Here is a 14342-nt window from a genome sequence, read left to right as displayed (position 1 = left end):
TTCCTATTCCTCTTAGAATTTTTTTCATGAAGGGGTGTTGAATTTTGTCAACGTTTTTTTATGCATCAATTGATATGATCATGTGGTTTTTCTTCTTAGTCTGTTAATATGGTGGATTACACTAATTGATTTTTGAATACTGAATCAGCATTGCATCTCTGAAATAAACCCTGCTTGGTCATGGTGTATAATTATTTTTATATGTACTGAATGCTATTGGCTAATATTTGTTAAGGATTTTTGCATATGTATTCATGAGAGATATTGCAGACTTCCACCTTCTCCTTGTATCTTCACAAAGTGGAAAGAGGGTGAGAGAGCTCTCTGGGGTCTCTTTCATAAGGGCACTAATCTCATTCATGAGAGCTCCACCCTTGTGACCTAACCACCTTGCAAAGGCCTCACCTCCTAATACCATCACACTGGGGTTTTAGAGTTTCAACATATGATTTGGGGGGGGGGGGGGTGGATACAAACATTTAGTCCATTACATTAACCTTGATCGCTTGAAGAAGGTTGTATCTGCCAAGTTTCTCTAGTGCAAGGTTACTGTTTGTATCTTAATAAGTATCTTGTGGGAGATGCTTTTAGACTGTGATGCAGATATCCTCTTCCTCATTCTACCTTCAAGTGGGCCAGGTGTAAGGTCTCAGAGAAAAGTCTCCAAGCCATCGCATTATACCACTGCATGAAGTCAGGTGGCGCAGTGATGGTGGCATCAAGAGAATAGACAGGGAAAACAGAGGAAGACCATTCTCTATCAGTGTCAGGACTTTATGATTGCCTGGGTTGGGGAGAAAAGGGGAGGGGAGAGAGAGACAGAGGAAGACAAAAAGACTGACTCACAGAGAAAGAGAAACACCTAAAAGACCCATTGGGATGGAGAGTGTGAAGTCAAGGTAGAATCCAATTTTTAAATCTTGATTGCCTTAGTGAATAGGCAAGTTTTACAGGAAAGATAGGTTCTGATGGCTTTGAGGTACCAGTGAGATGTACAGGTGCACATAGCATCAGAGAGTTGTGGATTGAAGGATAGAAAAAAGAACAAGACTAGAAAGAGAGACTTGGGAGTCTGCTGAATAGAGGTGATTGTTAACATTTAATGACTATGATCAGTTGTCTGAAAGAAAGAGCTGAGCCAAGGACAGATTTGGGAGACTATCCATAGTTTGTTGGGAAAAGGTATCAATGAGACAAACTGAAGTGGTAGGGAGATGATGAGTAATCAGATCATGAAGGATGATGGGTGCCAGGTATAAAGAAGAGTTCAGGATGGCGACTGTGACCAGATATGTTAACTAAGAGCTGAAAAGTCAGTCACTTGATGAGATTTGTGACCATGGTTTCAGTCAGGAGGTAGGGACAGGATCCAGATTTGGGTAGGAGATAGTGGAGTACATAGAATGGAGTAAGTGATGAAGAGAGAAGTGGACCACAAGTCTCATGAGCAGTACAACAAGGAATTGTGTTTGATAATGGTGCGGAAGAAAAAATAACCGTAATGTCATTTACACTAAACAATGGCAGCCAGACAGGGTTCTGTTGCTAAAGAAGACTCACAGGGCCCCGAATGGTGATGCTTATGAGTCTACAGTTTATTGCTGAGAACGGACATGGTATAGCAACAAACATGAAGGTGAGGACTTGCATTGTAGCTAAAGGCTGCCTATCAGCAAGGGGTCTGGAGAGGCTGAGGTTTACGCAGGATCCCTCCAATTGGCCTCCTGCAGAGGTATACCAGATGTACTTTCTCTCTCAGAACCACCAGCCTGTGCAAGGAACACCTCAGAACTAGGCAGCCCAAATGGAGTCTCAGCAGGGCCTTCTTATACACTTTCAGTCATGTAGCATTATTGCTGCGAGTCCAGCCCCAATATCAAAGGCCCCTCAACCAGCACTGAAACCAGGTGCAAACCATCACTCTCACTGTTATCAATAAACAATGATGAAAAACTAGCATAACCCACCTAGAAATTCACCTTGGACCCATGGTGGAAAACAGCAGTATTAATCATTGCATTTCATACTTTGACCAGATACGCCTCTTACTTCAGCAGAACAGCTCAGCTAATTGCAGGCCTGCTGGAATTAACCATCGCAGCACATCCCCTCTGTTGATGTTATATCATTAGGCTCTTACAACCATCCTGTTTAATAGGTACTATTACTCCTATTTTTAAAAAGGAGAATATGATGCTCAAAAAGGAAAAGTAAGTTGCCAAGGTGACTCAGCTAGAAGGAAAGAAAAGGGGGTTGTCTTTATGAGATAGGAGATCAAGTAAAAGATGGCTTTTCAGGAAAAATCCCCCTGGCTATGTTTGAAATAAGCTGGGAGAAAAAACTAGCAGAGCGGAGGAGCTTTCAGGTATTGAGGGGCAAGGGATAATGCAGAAGGTGGGTCTCTTGGGAAATAAGAATGAATGAGCTCCTGAGAGTACATGTAAAGAGGGAGAGGATGGGCTGTCATGGAGGCCAGGCCCAGGCTCTCTGTAGCCTATCGCTCAGTGCTTCTCCACCTGGAGGGTTGTGCTGGGCAGCACCCCTGGGGCTCTGAATCAGCAGGCCTAGGCGGAGACTGAGAACTTTCATTTCTAACATGTCTCCAGGCACTGCTGATGCTGTGGTCCAGGCACCCTACTTTGAGAACCCTGCTCAGTGTGGGGTGAGTTGGGCCATCTGGAAGCAGAGAGGCAGGGTGGTAGGACAGGGGCCTGAAGGAGGAGCCTACCCAGGACAGTCACCATGGGGAGCCTGGTCACCCCTTTTGTCTGTCTCCTAGCAGAAGTTTCAGCAGATCATGATACTAGGGAAAGAATGTGAGTTAAAGGTACCAAAGGCTGATGAATGCCAGGGTGTTAAGAGTGAGTCAGCTGCTTAGCTTTGATGTGATAACTCCCCCGTTTAACAGAGAACTGGAGAATAACGGACCGTTTTCATTCCTGACGTGAAAAAAAAATTCATCCTCAATAAGAGATGTAATTGTCATAGCATTATTGCACCCATTTGTAAATAGAAAAGATCCCTGGTGGGGGAGGGAGAGGTTAGGAGAGAAGAACGCTTGGCTGCTGTTGGGGTGGCAGCAGGTGAAGCCTTCTTCTGAGCAGCAATAAAAGGACTATGGGCCTGGTTATTAGGGAAGGATGTCTCCTGCTGGAGCTCCAGGAACAGGGAAATAAGGCGACTACAGCCATCAGAAAGCAGAGATAAAGCATCATTAGCATTTCAGAGCATTTTGAAAAGTGGCATAATGTCAAAGCAGAGCTTTTGCTTTGCCATTCAGATTCTAGGTGACTTACTGCTGTGTAGCTCTAGGCAGGTCACTTGACTCCTCTGGGCCTAGGAGAGGTGGTCTTTAAAGTAGCCATGCTAGTCCCTGTTACACAAGATTGTTGGAAATGTAAGGATGGAGCATGTGCAGCATGGCTGGTACATAGGATACACTCAAGTATCAAGTCCTTTCCTGCTTCAAAGTCAAACAGAAGTCTCTCCCATTTCAAGCAGCTCTAGGTCTATTTCTTCTCAAACTCTAGCCTTTGATGGCCCCAGGGACCATAAAACCACAGACACTGGGTCTTTGTGGCCCCATGGAGGCAAAGCCTAGTCCTGCAGAACCCTCCCAGCCATGGCTGGCCTGGCTAGGGGACTCCAAACATCAGAACGGCCTTGAGAGGATGGCTCAACATCGAGTCAGGGCTGCTTCCAGGCTGTGCTGCCACTAGCCCTTCCAAGTCAGGGTCCCTGCCTGGCAGTTCCGTCGCCTGTCCAGGCTCCCCAGGACCGCCCGCCTGATTGCCGTGCTCCGACTTGAGTAGAGGGCAGTGCAGTGATGGCTCCTGCCCCTTCTGGATCAGCATCCTGCCGATGAGTGGACTTTCTCTGCCCCTAGAAGAAGAGAGACCGATGCTGCCCATTCATGCCTGGGCCTCCCCCAAATCCCAGGCTCACTTATCCCTGACCTGGCCTAGCCCACTGCCCAGTTAGTGCCACTTGGACCCTAATTTACCTTTGAACTAGTAGTTGGAGGATATTAATGTAGCCAGAGCTCAGCGCATCCAGTAAGGTTGTGATGTGTTATGACAAGTACCTTCAGCGCTAACCCCACAGTCTGAAGAGGGATGTTGGACACAGCAGCCTCTGCTCATGAGGGGAGGCTGCTTGAATTCCCTAGAGAGAGGTGCTTGCTGTTGGGAATCTCGAGCCACCAGGGTTCTTGACTTTAATTTGCATCAGGCTTAATGAGTTCACTGTTCACCCACCTGTCTACCCCAAGATTGGGGTTGGGGAGAGGGGGAGGGGAAGGGGATTGCCCCTGCTGGCCCGGACACCCAGTCCCACTCCCGACCCAGGTGAGGGGAGCCACTGGGGGCTGAAGGGCTTGGATGATGAGAGGCTGGTGAGCTCTCCCAGCTGGTGGGAAGAGCTGCCCAGGAAGCCAGTCAGGCATCACAAGAGAGGTGGCAGGAGGGAGCCAAAGGACAGGTGCCTGTGCCCTCCCAACCTGGGAGGAGTCGACAGTCAGGCCTGTGTCCCACTGCCACTGAGAGAGGAGAGCGAATGAGGATGCATCAAGAGTTCTGCTTTAAGCCCTTTAATCTTCAGAGCTACCCTGTGAGGTAGGTCTTATTATTATCCTCATTTTCAAATGAGGAAACTGAGGCACAGAGAAGTCAAGAAACTCTCCTGCAGTCACAGAGCTAATGCGGGACAATCTGGAGATTGGATCCCACGGCATCTGGCTCTGTGCCCATCTTCTGCTCTGTCACATCCTGCCTCAGGAGCTATGCCATCTGTTCCTGTTCAAGCATTACCCCTGGGCTCCTCCCACCAGTGGGAGGCTGGATGAGCCGTGTGCCCCAGCTCCCCTCCTGTTGAACTCTTGGGAGCACCAGAGAATAAAAGGAGTCCTCCTACTTTCAAGGAGGAGGAGGAAGACGCTCAGGCATTTTCCTTTGTAGGCCCTGTCCTGCTCCCGGACTAAGACAGGAAGGAAGCAGTCGGGCTGCAGACTCACTTCTTGATGACAAGGGCCAAACAGCCAGGACCCAGAGACCAGCGGATGGGATGTTTGCCAGTGTCCGTGAGTTGATCTCAGAGGGCCCGAGTGCCCAGTTTTCCAAGGTGGAGCAGTGCTGCATGTCCCATGGCTTCACTCCTGTCCAGTTCCTGGTGACTCAGATGAGTATAAGGAGTTAAATGTCTGACAGGTTAACCTGCCCGGACATCAGTCACTTTTGTCTGATTCCAACCAGTCGGAGATCCTGAGATCTACTCGGCGTACGGTGCTAATTCACTCTTCCTTTACAGGTCTGATGATGCCCTCATGGGAGAGGAGGATCCCCTCTTTTTCCCAGGCTGTACTTGTTTATTCCTTTTGCTAAGAAAGTATTTGTATATTGCCACCTTCAAAAAAAAAAAAGTGCCCCAGAGGTGGCAGACAGGCAGGGCAGGAACAGAGCGAGTGAAATTACCAGAGGCCAGGCTGGGCGCTTTGCTGTGTAGTCCTGGGCAAGCTCACTAACCTGTGTTCTGGGCCGTAAGATGGGGTGCTGCGGCACTTCAGGAAGGCAGTGTTGGGGAACTGCAGGCGAGTATGGTTGCCTGGCAGCAGTACCAACATCACTAGCTTTGACAGCCAGTTTGGTGGGAGCAGAGTGGCTTCAGCTGGAGTGAGAAGAGAGTAAAGAAAGCTGACAGATCTCATTGGGCATTTTCTTCCTTGCTGTTTACTGAATACCCTCTGTACACCGGAGGTTTTTGTGCAGGGATGAGACTCTGGCACTGATGGCAGATGGAGTTGGAAAAGCAAGACTTGGACCTATGAAAAAAGTACAGGAAATTTCAAGGTAATAGTATGATGTGAAATTGGGATGCACCCACTGGAAATGCTTTAGAATGTTAAAGCAAAGGGAGATTATCGAGGGCAGGTTGATCAGTGGCAGCTTCATGAGCCTGGTGGGGCGTGAACAGTGGGGCACAGTAGTTTTGCAGAGCCTAGAGGTCAGTTCACATCCTACAGAGAACAACCTGTGTGTTGCCATGATGTCCTCCAACCTGGCAGAGCCAACTGGGAAAGCAGTCTGGCATTCTGGAAAGAGCCCTGCCTGGAGCAGACCCTCTGGCCTCTGTGCATTGTCCCATGGTCTCAGGAACACTTTGGTCACAGCCCGCATGGGACATCCAGCCTAACGATATTCCCTGAATCACATATGAGTGAAGAGATAAACAAGGCCCTTGCAGTCTATCCCCAGAAAATAGAAAGGGCGAGTGATTGATGATAAAGGTGGGGGAGCATCCTTTACAAAGGGTGCTCAAGGGAGGCCTCTCAGAGGAGGGAGCACATTAAGCTCGAAGGGTGTGAGGAGCTGCCTTGGGAAGCAGGCAGGACAAAGGGGAGGAGTCCACCCTGAAATCCTGGGTCACTTTGACCAGCCACTGGGCCCCAGGGTTGGTGTGAAGGTTAAGTGTTGATTGTGCTGAGGCAATTTAAAGCATGTAGAAGGTAAAAGAAAAAGGATCACCTGTCTTGGAGCTGAGGAGTGAGATTGGCAGTAGGGTCAGGAGGCTGGGAAGGCAGCTGGCACCCTCTTCCTCTTGGGAAACCTCAACACAATCAGAAATTGCAGTCCTCAGAAAAGGAGCAAATGGAGTCTGCCCAAAGCTGTGACCATGAGGGACCACAGTTCTTTCTCTCCTTGCCCCTTTTACCCAGTAACAACGCTTCCACTCCTCCTTCCTCTCCCTTCTCTTCTCCTGGCTGCATTTGCTCCTAAGTGCTGTAGCTGCTTATCCCCAGGCCCTCCACACTGGCCCAGCCACAGGGACACCCACTCCTTCTGGGCCATGGAGGCTGCTGCCCCTGGGATCCCCATCACCCCCTCGTGTCCTGTGTGTCACCTGGGTGGTGAACGCTCCTTGGCCAGCAGCTTTGAAGTGGGAGCCACCCTTCTGAGCCACTCTAACTAGCCCCTCTTTGAGGTCTCCTCTTCTGGAGCTGCCTGGTGGGCTCTCCCAGTTGGCGTGCCGCTCCCTCACCCAGATGGAACGACAGTGGTGGAATGTGCTGGTGAAGGAGAAGTGCAGCTGTGCAGGCCTGGCCACAGGGTAAGTGTGCAGTCCTTGGAGGATGCAGGCCCCAGTGCAGACACACACAGGCCTCACATAGATGGTGAGAAAAGGCAAGTGAGGTCCAGATTCTGCTGTGGAGCAGGAAGGGTGTGAAGATTTCAGACCTCGGCAGATGGATGAGGGCTGCTGAGCACCTCTCCCTTGCTTTCCTGCTGATGCTCCTGCAGGTTTAGGACCTGTATGAGGTTTTCAGGGACTAAGACACTCCCCAGGGTGCTGCTTTCGAGCTCTCAAAACCCTTTCAAGTCTCAGTCCTGGCTGGTCTCAGAGCGCCCACCGCTGCCCAGTCTGCAGAGACAGGGCCCTCTGTAACAATGCCGCAGAAACCCTCCCATCCTGCCCTCCCATGCTCTGTCTCTTGTTCTCTCCCAGTCTTTTTTCACGCCTGCCTCCTGACACAGTCTACACTGAAGCTACGCTGAAGCCTCCCCAAGTTCCATGTGCGGGGGCACGATGTGCCCCTCTGGGGTCTTTGCATGCACATATCCCTCTGCCAAGAATTCTCCTTCATGGGTCAGTGTAAGGACAGGACGCTGGGAGACCTGGAGGAGCTTTGTGAAGAACATGGTATTTGAGCTGCGTCTTGAGTAGAGCTGGGAGAGAATCCCCCGATCCCGAAGTTCCCTGTAGGATGGGAGACTCCCTCTAGGTGTTCTTGTGGGATTAAAAGAGATCATGTACAGCATTCAGCATGTTACCTCATGTGTAGTACGCGCTCAGTAAAGGACAGCTACAGTAGAAAATAGCAATTATCATACCCGCGGTGGGGTTTCTATGCCACCTGCTAGCGTGAAGTTGGGCACTGAACCTTAGGGACAAACAGCCCCTGATTCTGAAATATTCTCACGGGAGACTTTTTACCCCGCCCAGCACCACAAGCATAGTCATCTCCTTTGTGTTCTCCCTGGCTTGAGAGCACGGTTGATCAGTCCCACATCAACGTGGATTCATCTCCTTGCTTGGGCTCCTGCGGGCTTCAGGCTGTCTGCTGGCATGTCTACCTCTGGGACTCAGATTGGCATCCAGGAGCTTCCCCTTCCATCTCGAGCCAGGTGATAGACTGAGAAACAAACTTGTTTGCCCAGAACCCCGGGTGTTTTATGTTGACAGGTTCATCACCCTAAGCAAGTCAGCCCCTTTTTAAAACTTGGCAAAACTCTCTCTAATATCAATGTTTCTTCCGTAGGGAATTTAGACGTGGCTTTTTAAGCTTGTTGGGAATTTGTTGAGATTCTAATGATATTATAGATTAGAGACACATTGATATCACAGTATTGTCTACCTGTCCAGAAACATAGTCTCCCTTTATTCTGTTTTCATTTATATTTTTCAGTGAAGTTTTATAGGCTTTTAGATGATTCCTATACCTTTCTTATTAGACCGTTTCCTAAATACGTTTTAGGATTTTTTGTTATGCATACAACTGTTTTCTTTCTCTCTCTTTTTTATTGTAAACAACAGCATAGGAACAAAAAAGTACACTAAAGACTACGTGAACAGTTATGAATAAAACACACAGCCATGGACCCATGACGCAGACCAAGAACAGGACTGTGCCCCAGAAGTCATGGATGCACCTGCATGCATGGAGGTCACCGCTCTCCTAAATCACCCATGTTTGTAGTGCCAAACAAAGCAGTGTTTGCATCTGCCTGTTATCCGCACTTAATATAAATGGATCGTGTGCATTCTTCTGGGACTTGCTTTTTCCACTTAACGTGGTTTAGATCCAGCATGTTGATGCCTAGAACTGGCTGTTGGGCACTCATTTTTCCCAAAATGCAAATTCCATTCTGTGACTGGGCCTGACTCATGTGCTCATTCTGCCGCTGATGAGCATCCAGTGGTTTCCATGCTAGTGGGGGCAGTGCTGCTGCGGGCTGTGCCCGCCCCAGTGCTCCTGTGGGAAGGAAGTGGTGGAGTCACCAGAATGGAGGTTGAGTGCATTTTCAGCTTCACTGGGGCATGACAGTTTTCCCAAACAGTTGCACCACATTTAACTTTCACCAACATAGAAAGAAAGTTCCTTTTCTTGGTATTCTTACCCATACATGGTATTCTTCATTTAAAATATTTTTGCCAATCTGGTAAATATAAAATATCATCACTTTGTGATTTTAATTTACATTTCCTTGATTAAAAATGAGACTTTAAGAATTTTTTTCTATGTCTATAACTTTTTTATTCTTCTATTTCTGCAAAATTCCTACTTATTTCTTTGGCCTATTTTTCCATTGAATTGTTTGTCTTTTCTTATTAAATCTTAGGAATTCTTTTAATAGTCTGGGTACTATTTCTTTTTTTTTTCTTTTAAAGATTGGGACCTGAGCTAACAAGTGTTGCCAATCTTCTTTTTTTTCCCCTGCTTTTTTTTCTCCCCAAATCCCCCCAGTACATAGTTGCATATTCTAGTTGTGGGTTCTTCCAGCTGTGGCATGTGGGACGCCACCTCAACATGGCCCAATGAGCGGTGCCATGTCTGCACCCAGGATCCGAACCCTGGGAAGCTGAAGTGGAACACGGGAACTTAACCACTCAGCCACAGGGCCGGCCCCTGGCTACTATTTCTTAATTGGTTATATTTTGCAAATATCTTCTCCCAGTGTGTGGCTTGTCTAATCACATTTTGTAAAGTGTCTTTTCGTGAGAAATAGTTTATAATTTATTTTAGTCATATTTATCAATCCTTTCCTTTATGGTCTGTTCTTGCTTTGTCTTGTTTAAGAAATTCCTCCTCACTTCAAAATCATAAAATATTTTCTGTATTCTCTTTTAGAATTTGTATAGTTCAGCTGTAAGTTAGAAATGTATTTTTTGACATGGTTTGAAGTGGAGTCCAATTTCGTTATTTTGACTTGCATAGTCACTTGTCTTAGCATTATATATTGCAAAGTCTGTTCTTTTCCAACAGATCTGCAAAATCATCTGTCATATATCAAATGCCCATTATATATGGTCCTTTCTTAGGTTTTCTATTCTGTTCTGCTCTTGTCTTTGTATATCCTGTACTGAAACACACTGCCTTAACTACTGCCCCTGTAGGATGAGTCTTCTTATCCGGTAGGGCCTTTCTTCCACCTTGCTCTTTTTCCTCAACATGCATTGGACTTTGCTTACAAATAAATTTTAGAATTAACTTGCAAGTTACACACACACACACACACACACACACTGAGATATTGAATACAATCATATTGAATCTGTAAAGGTGTAATAAGTCTTGCAACTTACTTCTCCACTTATTCAGATCTACTTTAATATCTTTTGATAAATTTGTATAATTGTACTTTATAATTTTTATAAAGTTTTATAATTATTACTTTATTATTAGATAACTTATTTATGTTTCCTTATTGCACTTGCTAAGACCTCCAAGAGAGCGCTGAAGACAAGTGGTGGTAACACCTTAGTCATATGCCTGATCTTAAAGAAAAGGCATTCAACATTTTCAACATTTCACCACTATTTGTAGTATTTGTTGTAATTTTTAAAAAGATATCCCATAGGGGCCAGCCCAGTGCAATAGCAGTTAAGTTCGCACACTCTGCTTCAGCAGCCCTGGGTTTGCTGTTTCAGATCCCAGGTGTGGACCTATGCACCACTTATCAAGCCATGCTATGAGAGGTGCCCACATATAAAATAGAGGAAGATGGGCACAGATGTTAGCTCAGGGCCAATCTTCCTCAGCAAAACGAAGAGGATTGGTGGTGGATGTTAGCTCAGAACTAATCTTCTTCAAAATAAAAAAGATATCCTATGTCAAGTTAAAGAACTTTTCTATTCCTACTTTCCTAAGAGATATTTTATCATGAATTGGTGTTGAAACATATCAATGCAAATCTTTTGAAATGTCTTCTGATTTTTCTCTTTAATCTATAATGTGGTAAATTTATAAAGTTAAACAGCCCTACATGTCAAATTTTATTTTGTTGAATATTAATATTACTATAAATTTTCCATTTTTAATGTTAGACTAAGATAACTCGTTTGTCCTTTTATTGTTAACCTTTACTTTTTTAAAACAATCAGTTGATTATAATCCAAGTAAATGCTATATTATCATTTCTTTTAACTCACCATTGCTTCTTATATCTCACCTTTTCATTTTGGATTTCTTTTTGAGTATTTTTTTCTGTAAATGTTTTCAAGAGTCTGTGGTCAGTGAATTTTCTGAACCTGTGTGTGTCTGAAAATCTGTATCACTTCCTCTCTTAAAAGGTAATTTGGCTGCCCATAAAGTCCTAGATTCCAAATTTTACTCCCCACGCACCCCCTACCCAGTATCTTTAAACATGTTTCTCCTTGAATGCTGTGTGCTCGATGGAAGATCTTCAATCTGATTCTAATTCTTTTGTGTGTTTATTTTAAAAATATTTTATTGTGAGAAAATATACATGACACAAAATGTACTATTTTAATTGTTTTTAAGTATACATTCACTAGTATTAAATACATTTACATGGTTGTGAAACCATCACCACCATCCATCTCCAGAACTTTTTCATCTTCCCCAACTGAAACTCTGCCCCCATTAAACACTAACTCCCCATTCCTCCCTCCCCAGCCCTGGAAACCACCATTCTACTTTCCGTCCCTATGGATTTGACTGCTCTAGATACTTCATATGAGTGGAATCATCTAATATTTGTCCTTAGCATAATGTCTTCAAGTTTCATCTATATTGTAACATGTGTCAGAATTTCCTTACTTTTTAAGACAATAATATTTAATTATATAATTATACCTTATTTTGTTTCTCCATTCATCTGTTGATGGACACTTGGGTTGCTTCCACCTTTTGGCTTTTATGAATAATTCTGGTAAGAACATGGGTGTACAAATATCTCTTTGAGTACCTGCTTTCAGTTCTTTTGTGTATATACCCAGCAGTGGAATTGCTGGATCACATGGTAATTCTATGTTTAATTTTTTGAGGAACCACTACATTGTTTTCCACAGAGGCTGCACTACTTTACATTCCCACCAGCAATGCACAAGGGTTCAAATTTCCCTACATCCTCGCCAACAGTTGTCATTTTCTATTGTTGTGACAGTAGCCATCTTAAGTGCAAAGCAGTATCTCATTGTGGTTTCGGTTTGCATTTCTCTAATGTTGAAAATCTTTTCGTGTGCTTATTAGTCATTTGTTTATCTTCTTTGGAGAAATGGCTATTCAAGTCCTTTGCCCATTTTTGAACTGGGTTGTTTTGGTTTTTTGTTGATTTGTTGGATTTCTTTGTATATTCTGGATATTAATCCCTTATCAGATATATGATTTGCAAATATTTTCTCCGATTCTGTGGGTTACCTTTTCACTCTGTGATGGTGTCCTTTGATGCACAGAAGTTTTTAATTTTGATGAAGTCCATTTTTTCTTTTGTTGCCTATGCTTTTAGTATCATATTCAAGAAATCATTGCCAAGTCCAATGTTATGAAGCTTTTCCCCTATGTTTCCTTCTAAGAATTTTATAGTTTTAGCCCTTACATCTAGGTCTTTGATCCATTTTGAGTTAATTTTTATATATGGTGTAAGGTAAGGGTCCAATTTCATTCCTTTGCATCTGGATATCCGGCTTTCCCAGCACCGTTAGTTGAGAAGACTGTCCTTTTCCCACTGAATGGTCTTGGCGCCGTTGTTGAAAATCATTGACCATATATGCAAGGGTTTATTTCTGGACTCTGTTCTATCCCATGGGTCTATATGTCTGTCTTTATGCCCATACCACACTGTTTTGATTACTATAGCTTTGTAGTAACTTTGAAATCAGGAAGCGTGAGACCTCCAACTTTGTTTTTCTTTGTCAAGATTGTTTTAGCTATTGATTTTCATTCTTTTGCATTTGGTCTCTTTCCATTTCTAGACAAGAATTCGAAAAAATGTATTGTCTATGAAACCATTCTGAAAGAACTACTCAAAAACTCCCCCTAGTAAAATAAAAAATTCAATAAAGGATAAACAAGAGATATAAATTATCTGTGATTAATTGACAAACAGTAAAACACAGTCACATGTCATAATTGTTAATAATATAGCCGTGAATCCTAAGACGGTTGTTAAGAAATGATTCCTAAGAAAGGAGAAGCATGAAAATTAAAAGCAATTTAGAATATTTTAAATGATTTCAACAAGATAGCACGTAGCACAGAAAGGGATTCACACTGAGCTGACGGTCTTATCCTCTTTGGAATTTGGAAGTTATATATGTTAGTTAATGCTCACTTTGGATAAAAAAATGAATATGTGTGTGTTAAAAATCTAAGGGAAATACTAGAAGAGAAAATAGTATATATAACTTTTAAGAAACATTACAGGAAAAGTAAAAAACAAGTCAGTTAGAGACAGGAAAGGAAAACAACAGCAACGAGAAAACTTAAGTAGAAATCACTAAAAACGATGAGAAAAGGTCTAAAGAAAAAAGCCATCCCTCCACCAAAAGAAAAACTGCAGCAGGTTAAATTCCCACTTAAAGATAGATACTCCAGGGGGCTGGCCCCGTGGCCGAGTGGTTAAGTTCGCGTGCTCCGCTGCAAGCGGCCCAGTGTTTCGTTGGTTCGAATCCTGGGCGTGGACATGGCACTGCTCGTCAGACCACGCTGAGGCAGCGTCCCACATGCCACAACTAGAAGGACCTACAACGAAGAATATACAACTATGTTCTGGGGGGCTTTGGGGAGAAAAAGGAAAAAATAAAATCTTTAAAAAAAAAAAAAAGATACTCTGAAATTGAGTAAAGGATTGAATTTTATCTCCAAGTTATTAGATGAGACATAGCTGAAAAAATGACCTAAAAAGGTGAAAATATAAAGGCATAGACAAAAATTTAACAAGCACTATTACAAAAAGAATGAGGAGCATCTATACAAGTAGCAGAGTAGAATTCAAGATGGGAGGATGTACAGGAAACTAAACTATTTTATACTGATAAAAGATACAAACCACCAAAAGGAGAGAGCAATCGCATTAGCATTGAAATGTTGAAAGTAAAGCAGTTATGCTTATGAAGATATGCAGTGTATCCATCCAGGTGGGAGGTGTGAAAGGGGAAGCTGGCTGGGGGTCTGGAACATCCTAGGGTTCTGACACATGCAAAAAAAGACCCCACATTGCAGATAAACAGGTGGCTCTCAGGAGTTAAGGTGCTGTTCATGACACTCCTCTGCCCTAGTGTGGTGCACAGTGCACCCACCTGGACTGCAGTGTGGTCCACAGGGATCC

General features: G+C 44.2%; 1 protein-coding gene across 5 annotated transcripts in view; it reads left to right on the top strand.

Annotated features, from left to right (window-relative positions):
- Positions 1 to 14342, top strand: part of OTUD7A (OTU deubiquitinase 7A) — a 379739-nt gene that overhangs the window by 151410 nt on the left and 213987 nt on the right. The window contains exon 1 of one of the 5 annotated variants that reach the window (XM_070268408.1): positions 6343 to 7101. The exons of the other annotated variants lie outside the window; for them this stretch is intronic. The gene's annotated coding sequence lies outside the window, so the exon portion shown is untranslated. Of the gene's footprint in view, positions 1 to 6342; positions 7102 to 14342 lie in introns of those variants that run through there. 5 annotated transcript variants of the gene reach the window in all.

The sequence above is a fragment of the Equus caballus genome, chromosome 1, assembly GCF_041296265.1.
Source record: "Equus caballus isolate H_3958 breed thoroughbred chromosome 1, TB-T2T, whole genome shotgun sequence".
NCBI classification, from domain to species: domain Eukaryota; kingdom Metazoa; phylum Chordata; class Mammalia; order Perissodactyla; family Equidae; genus Equus; species Equus caballus.
Note: the sequence above shows the minus strand (reverse complement) of the source record. Positions and strands in the feature narration are given on the sequence as shown.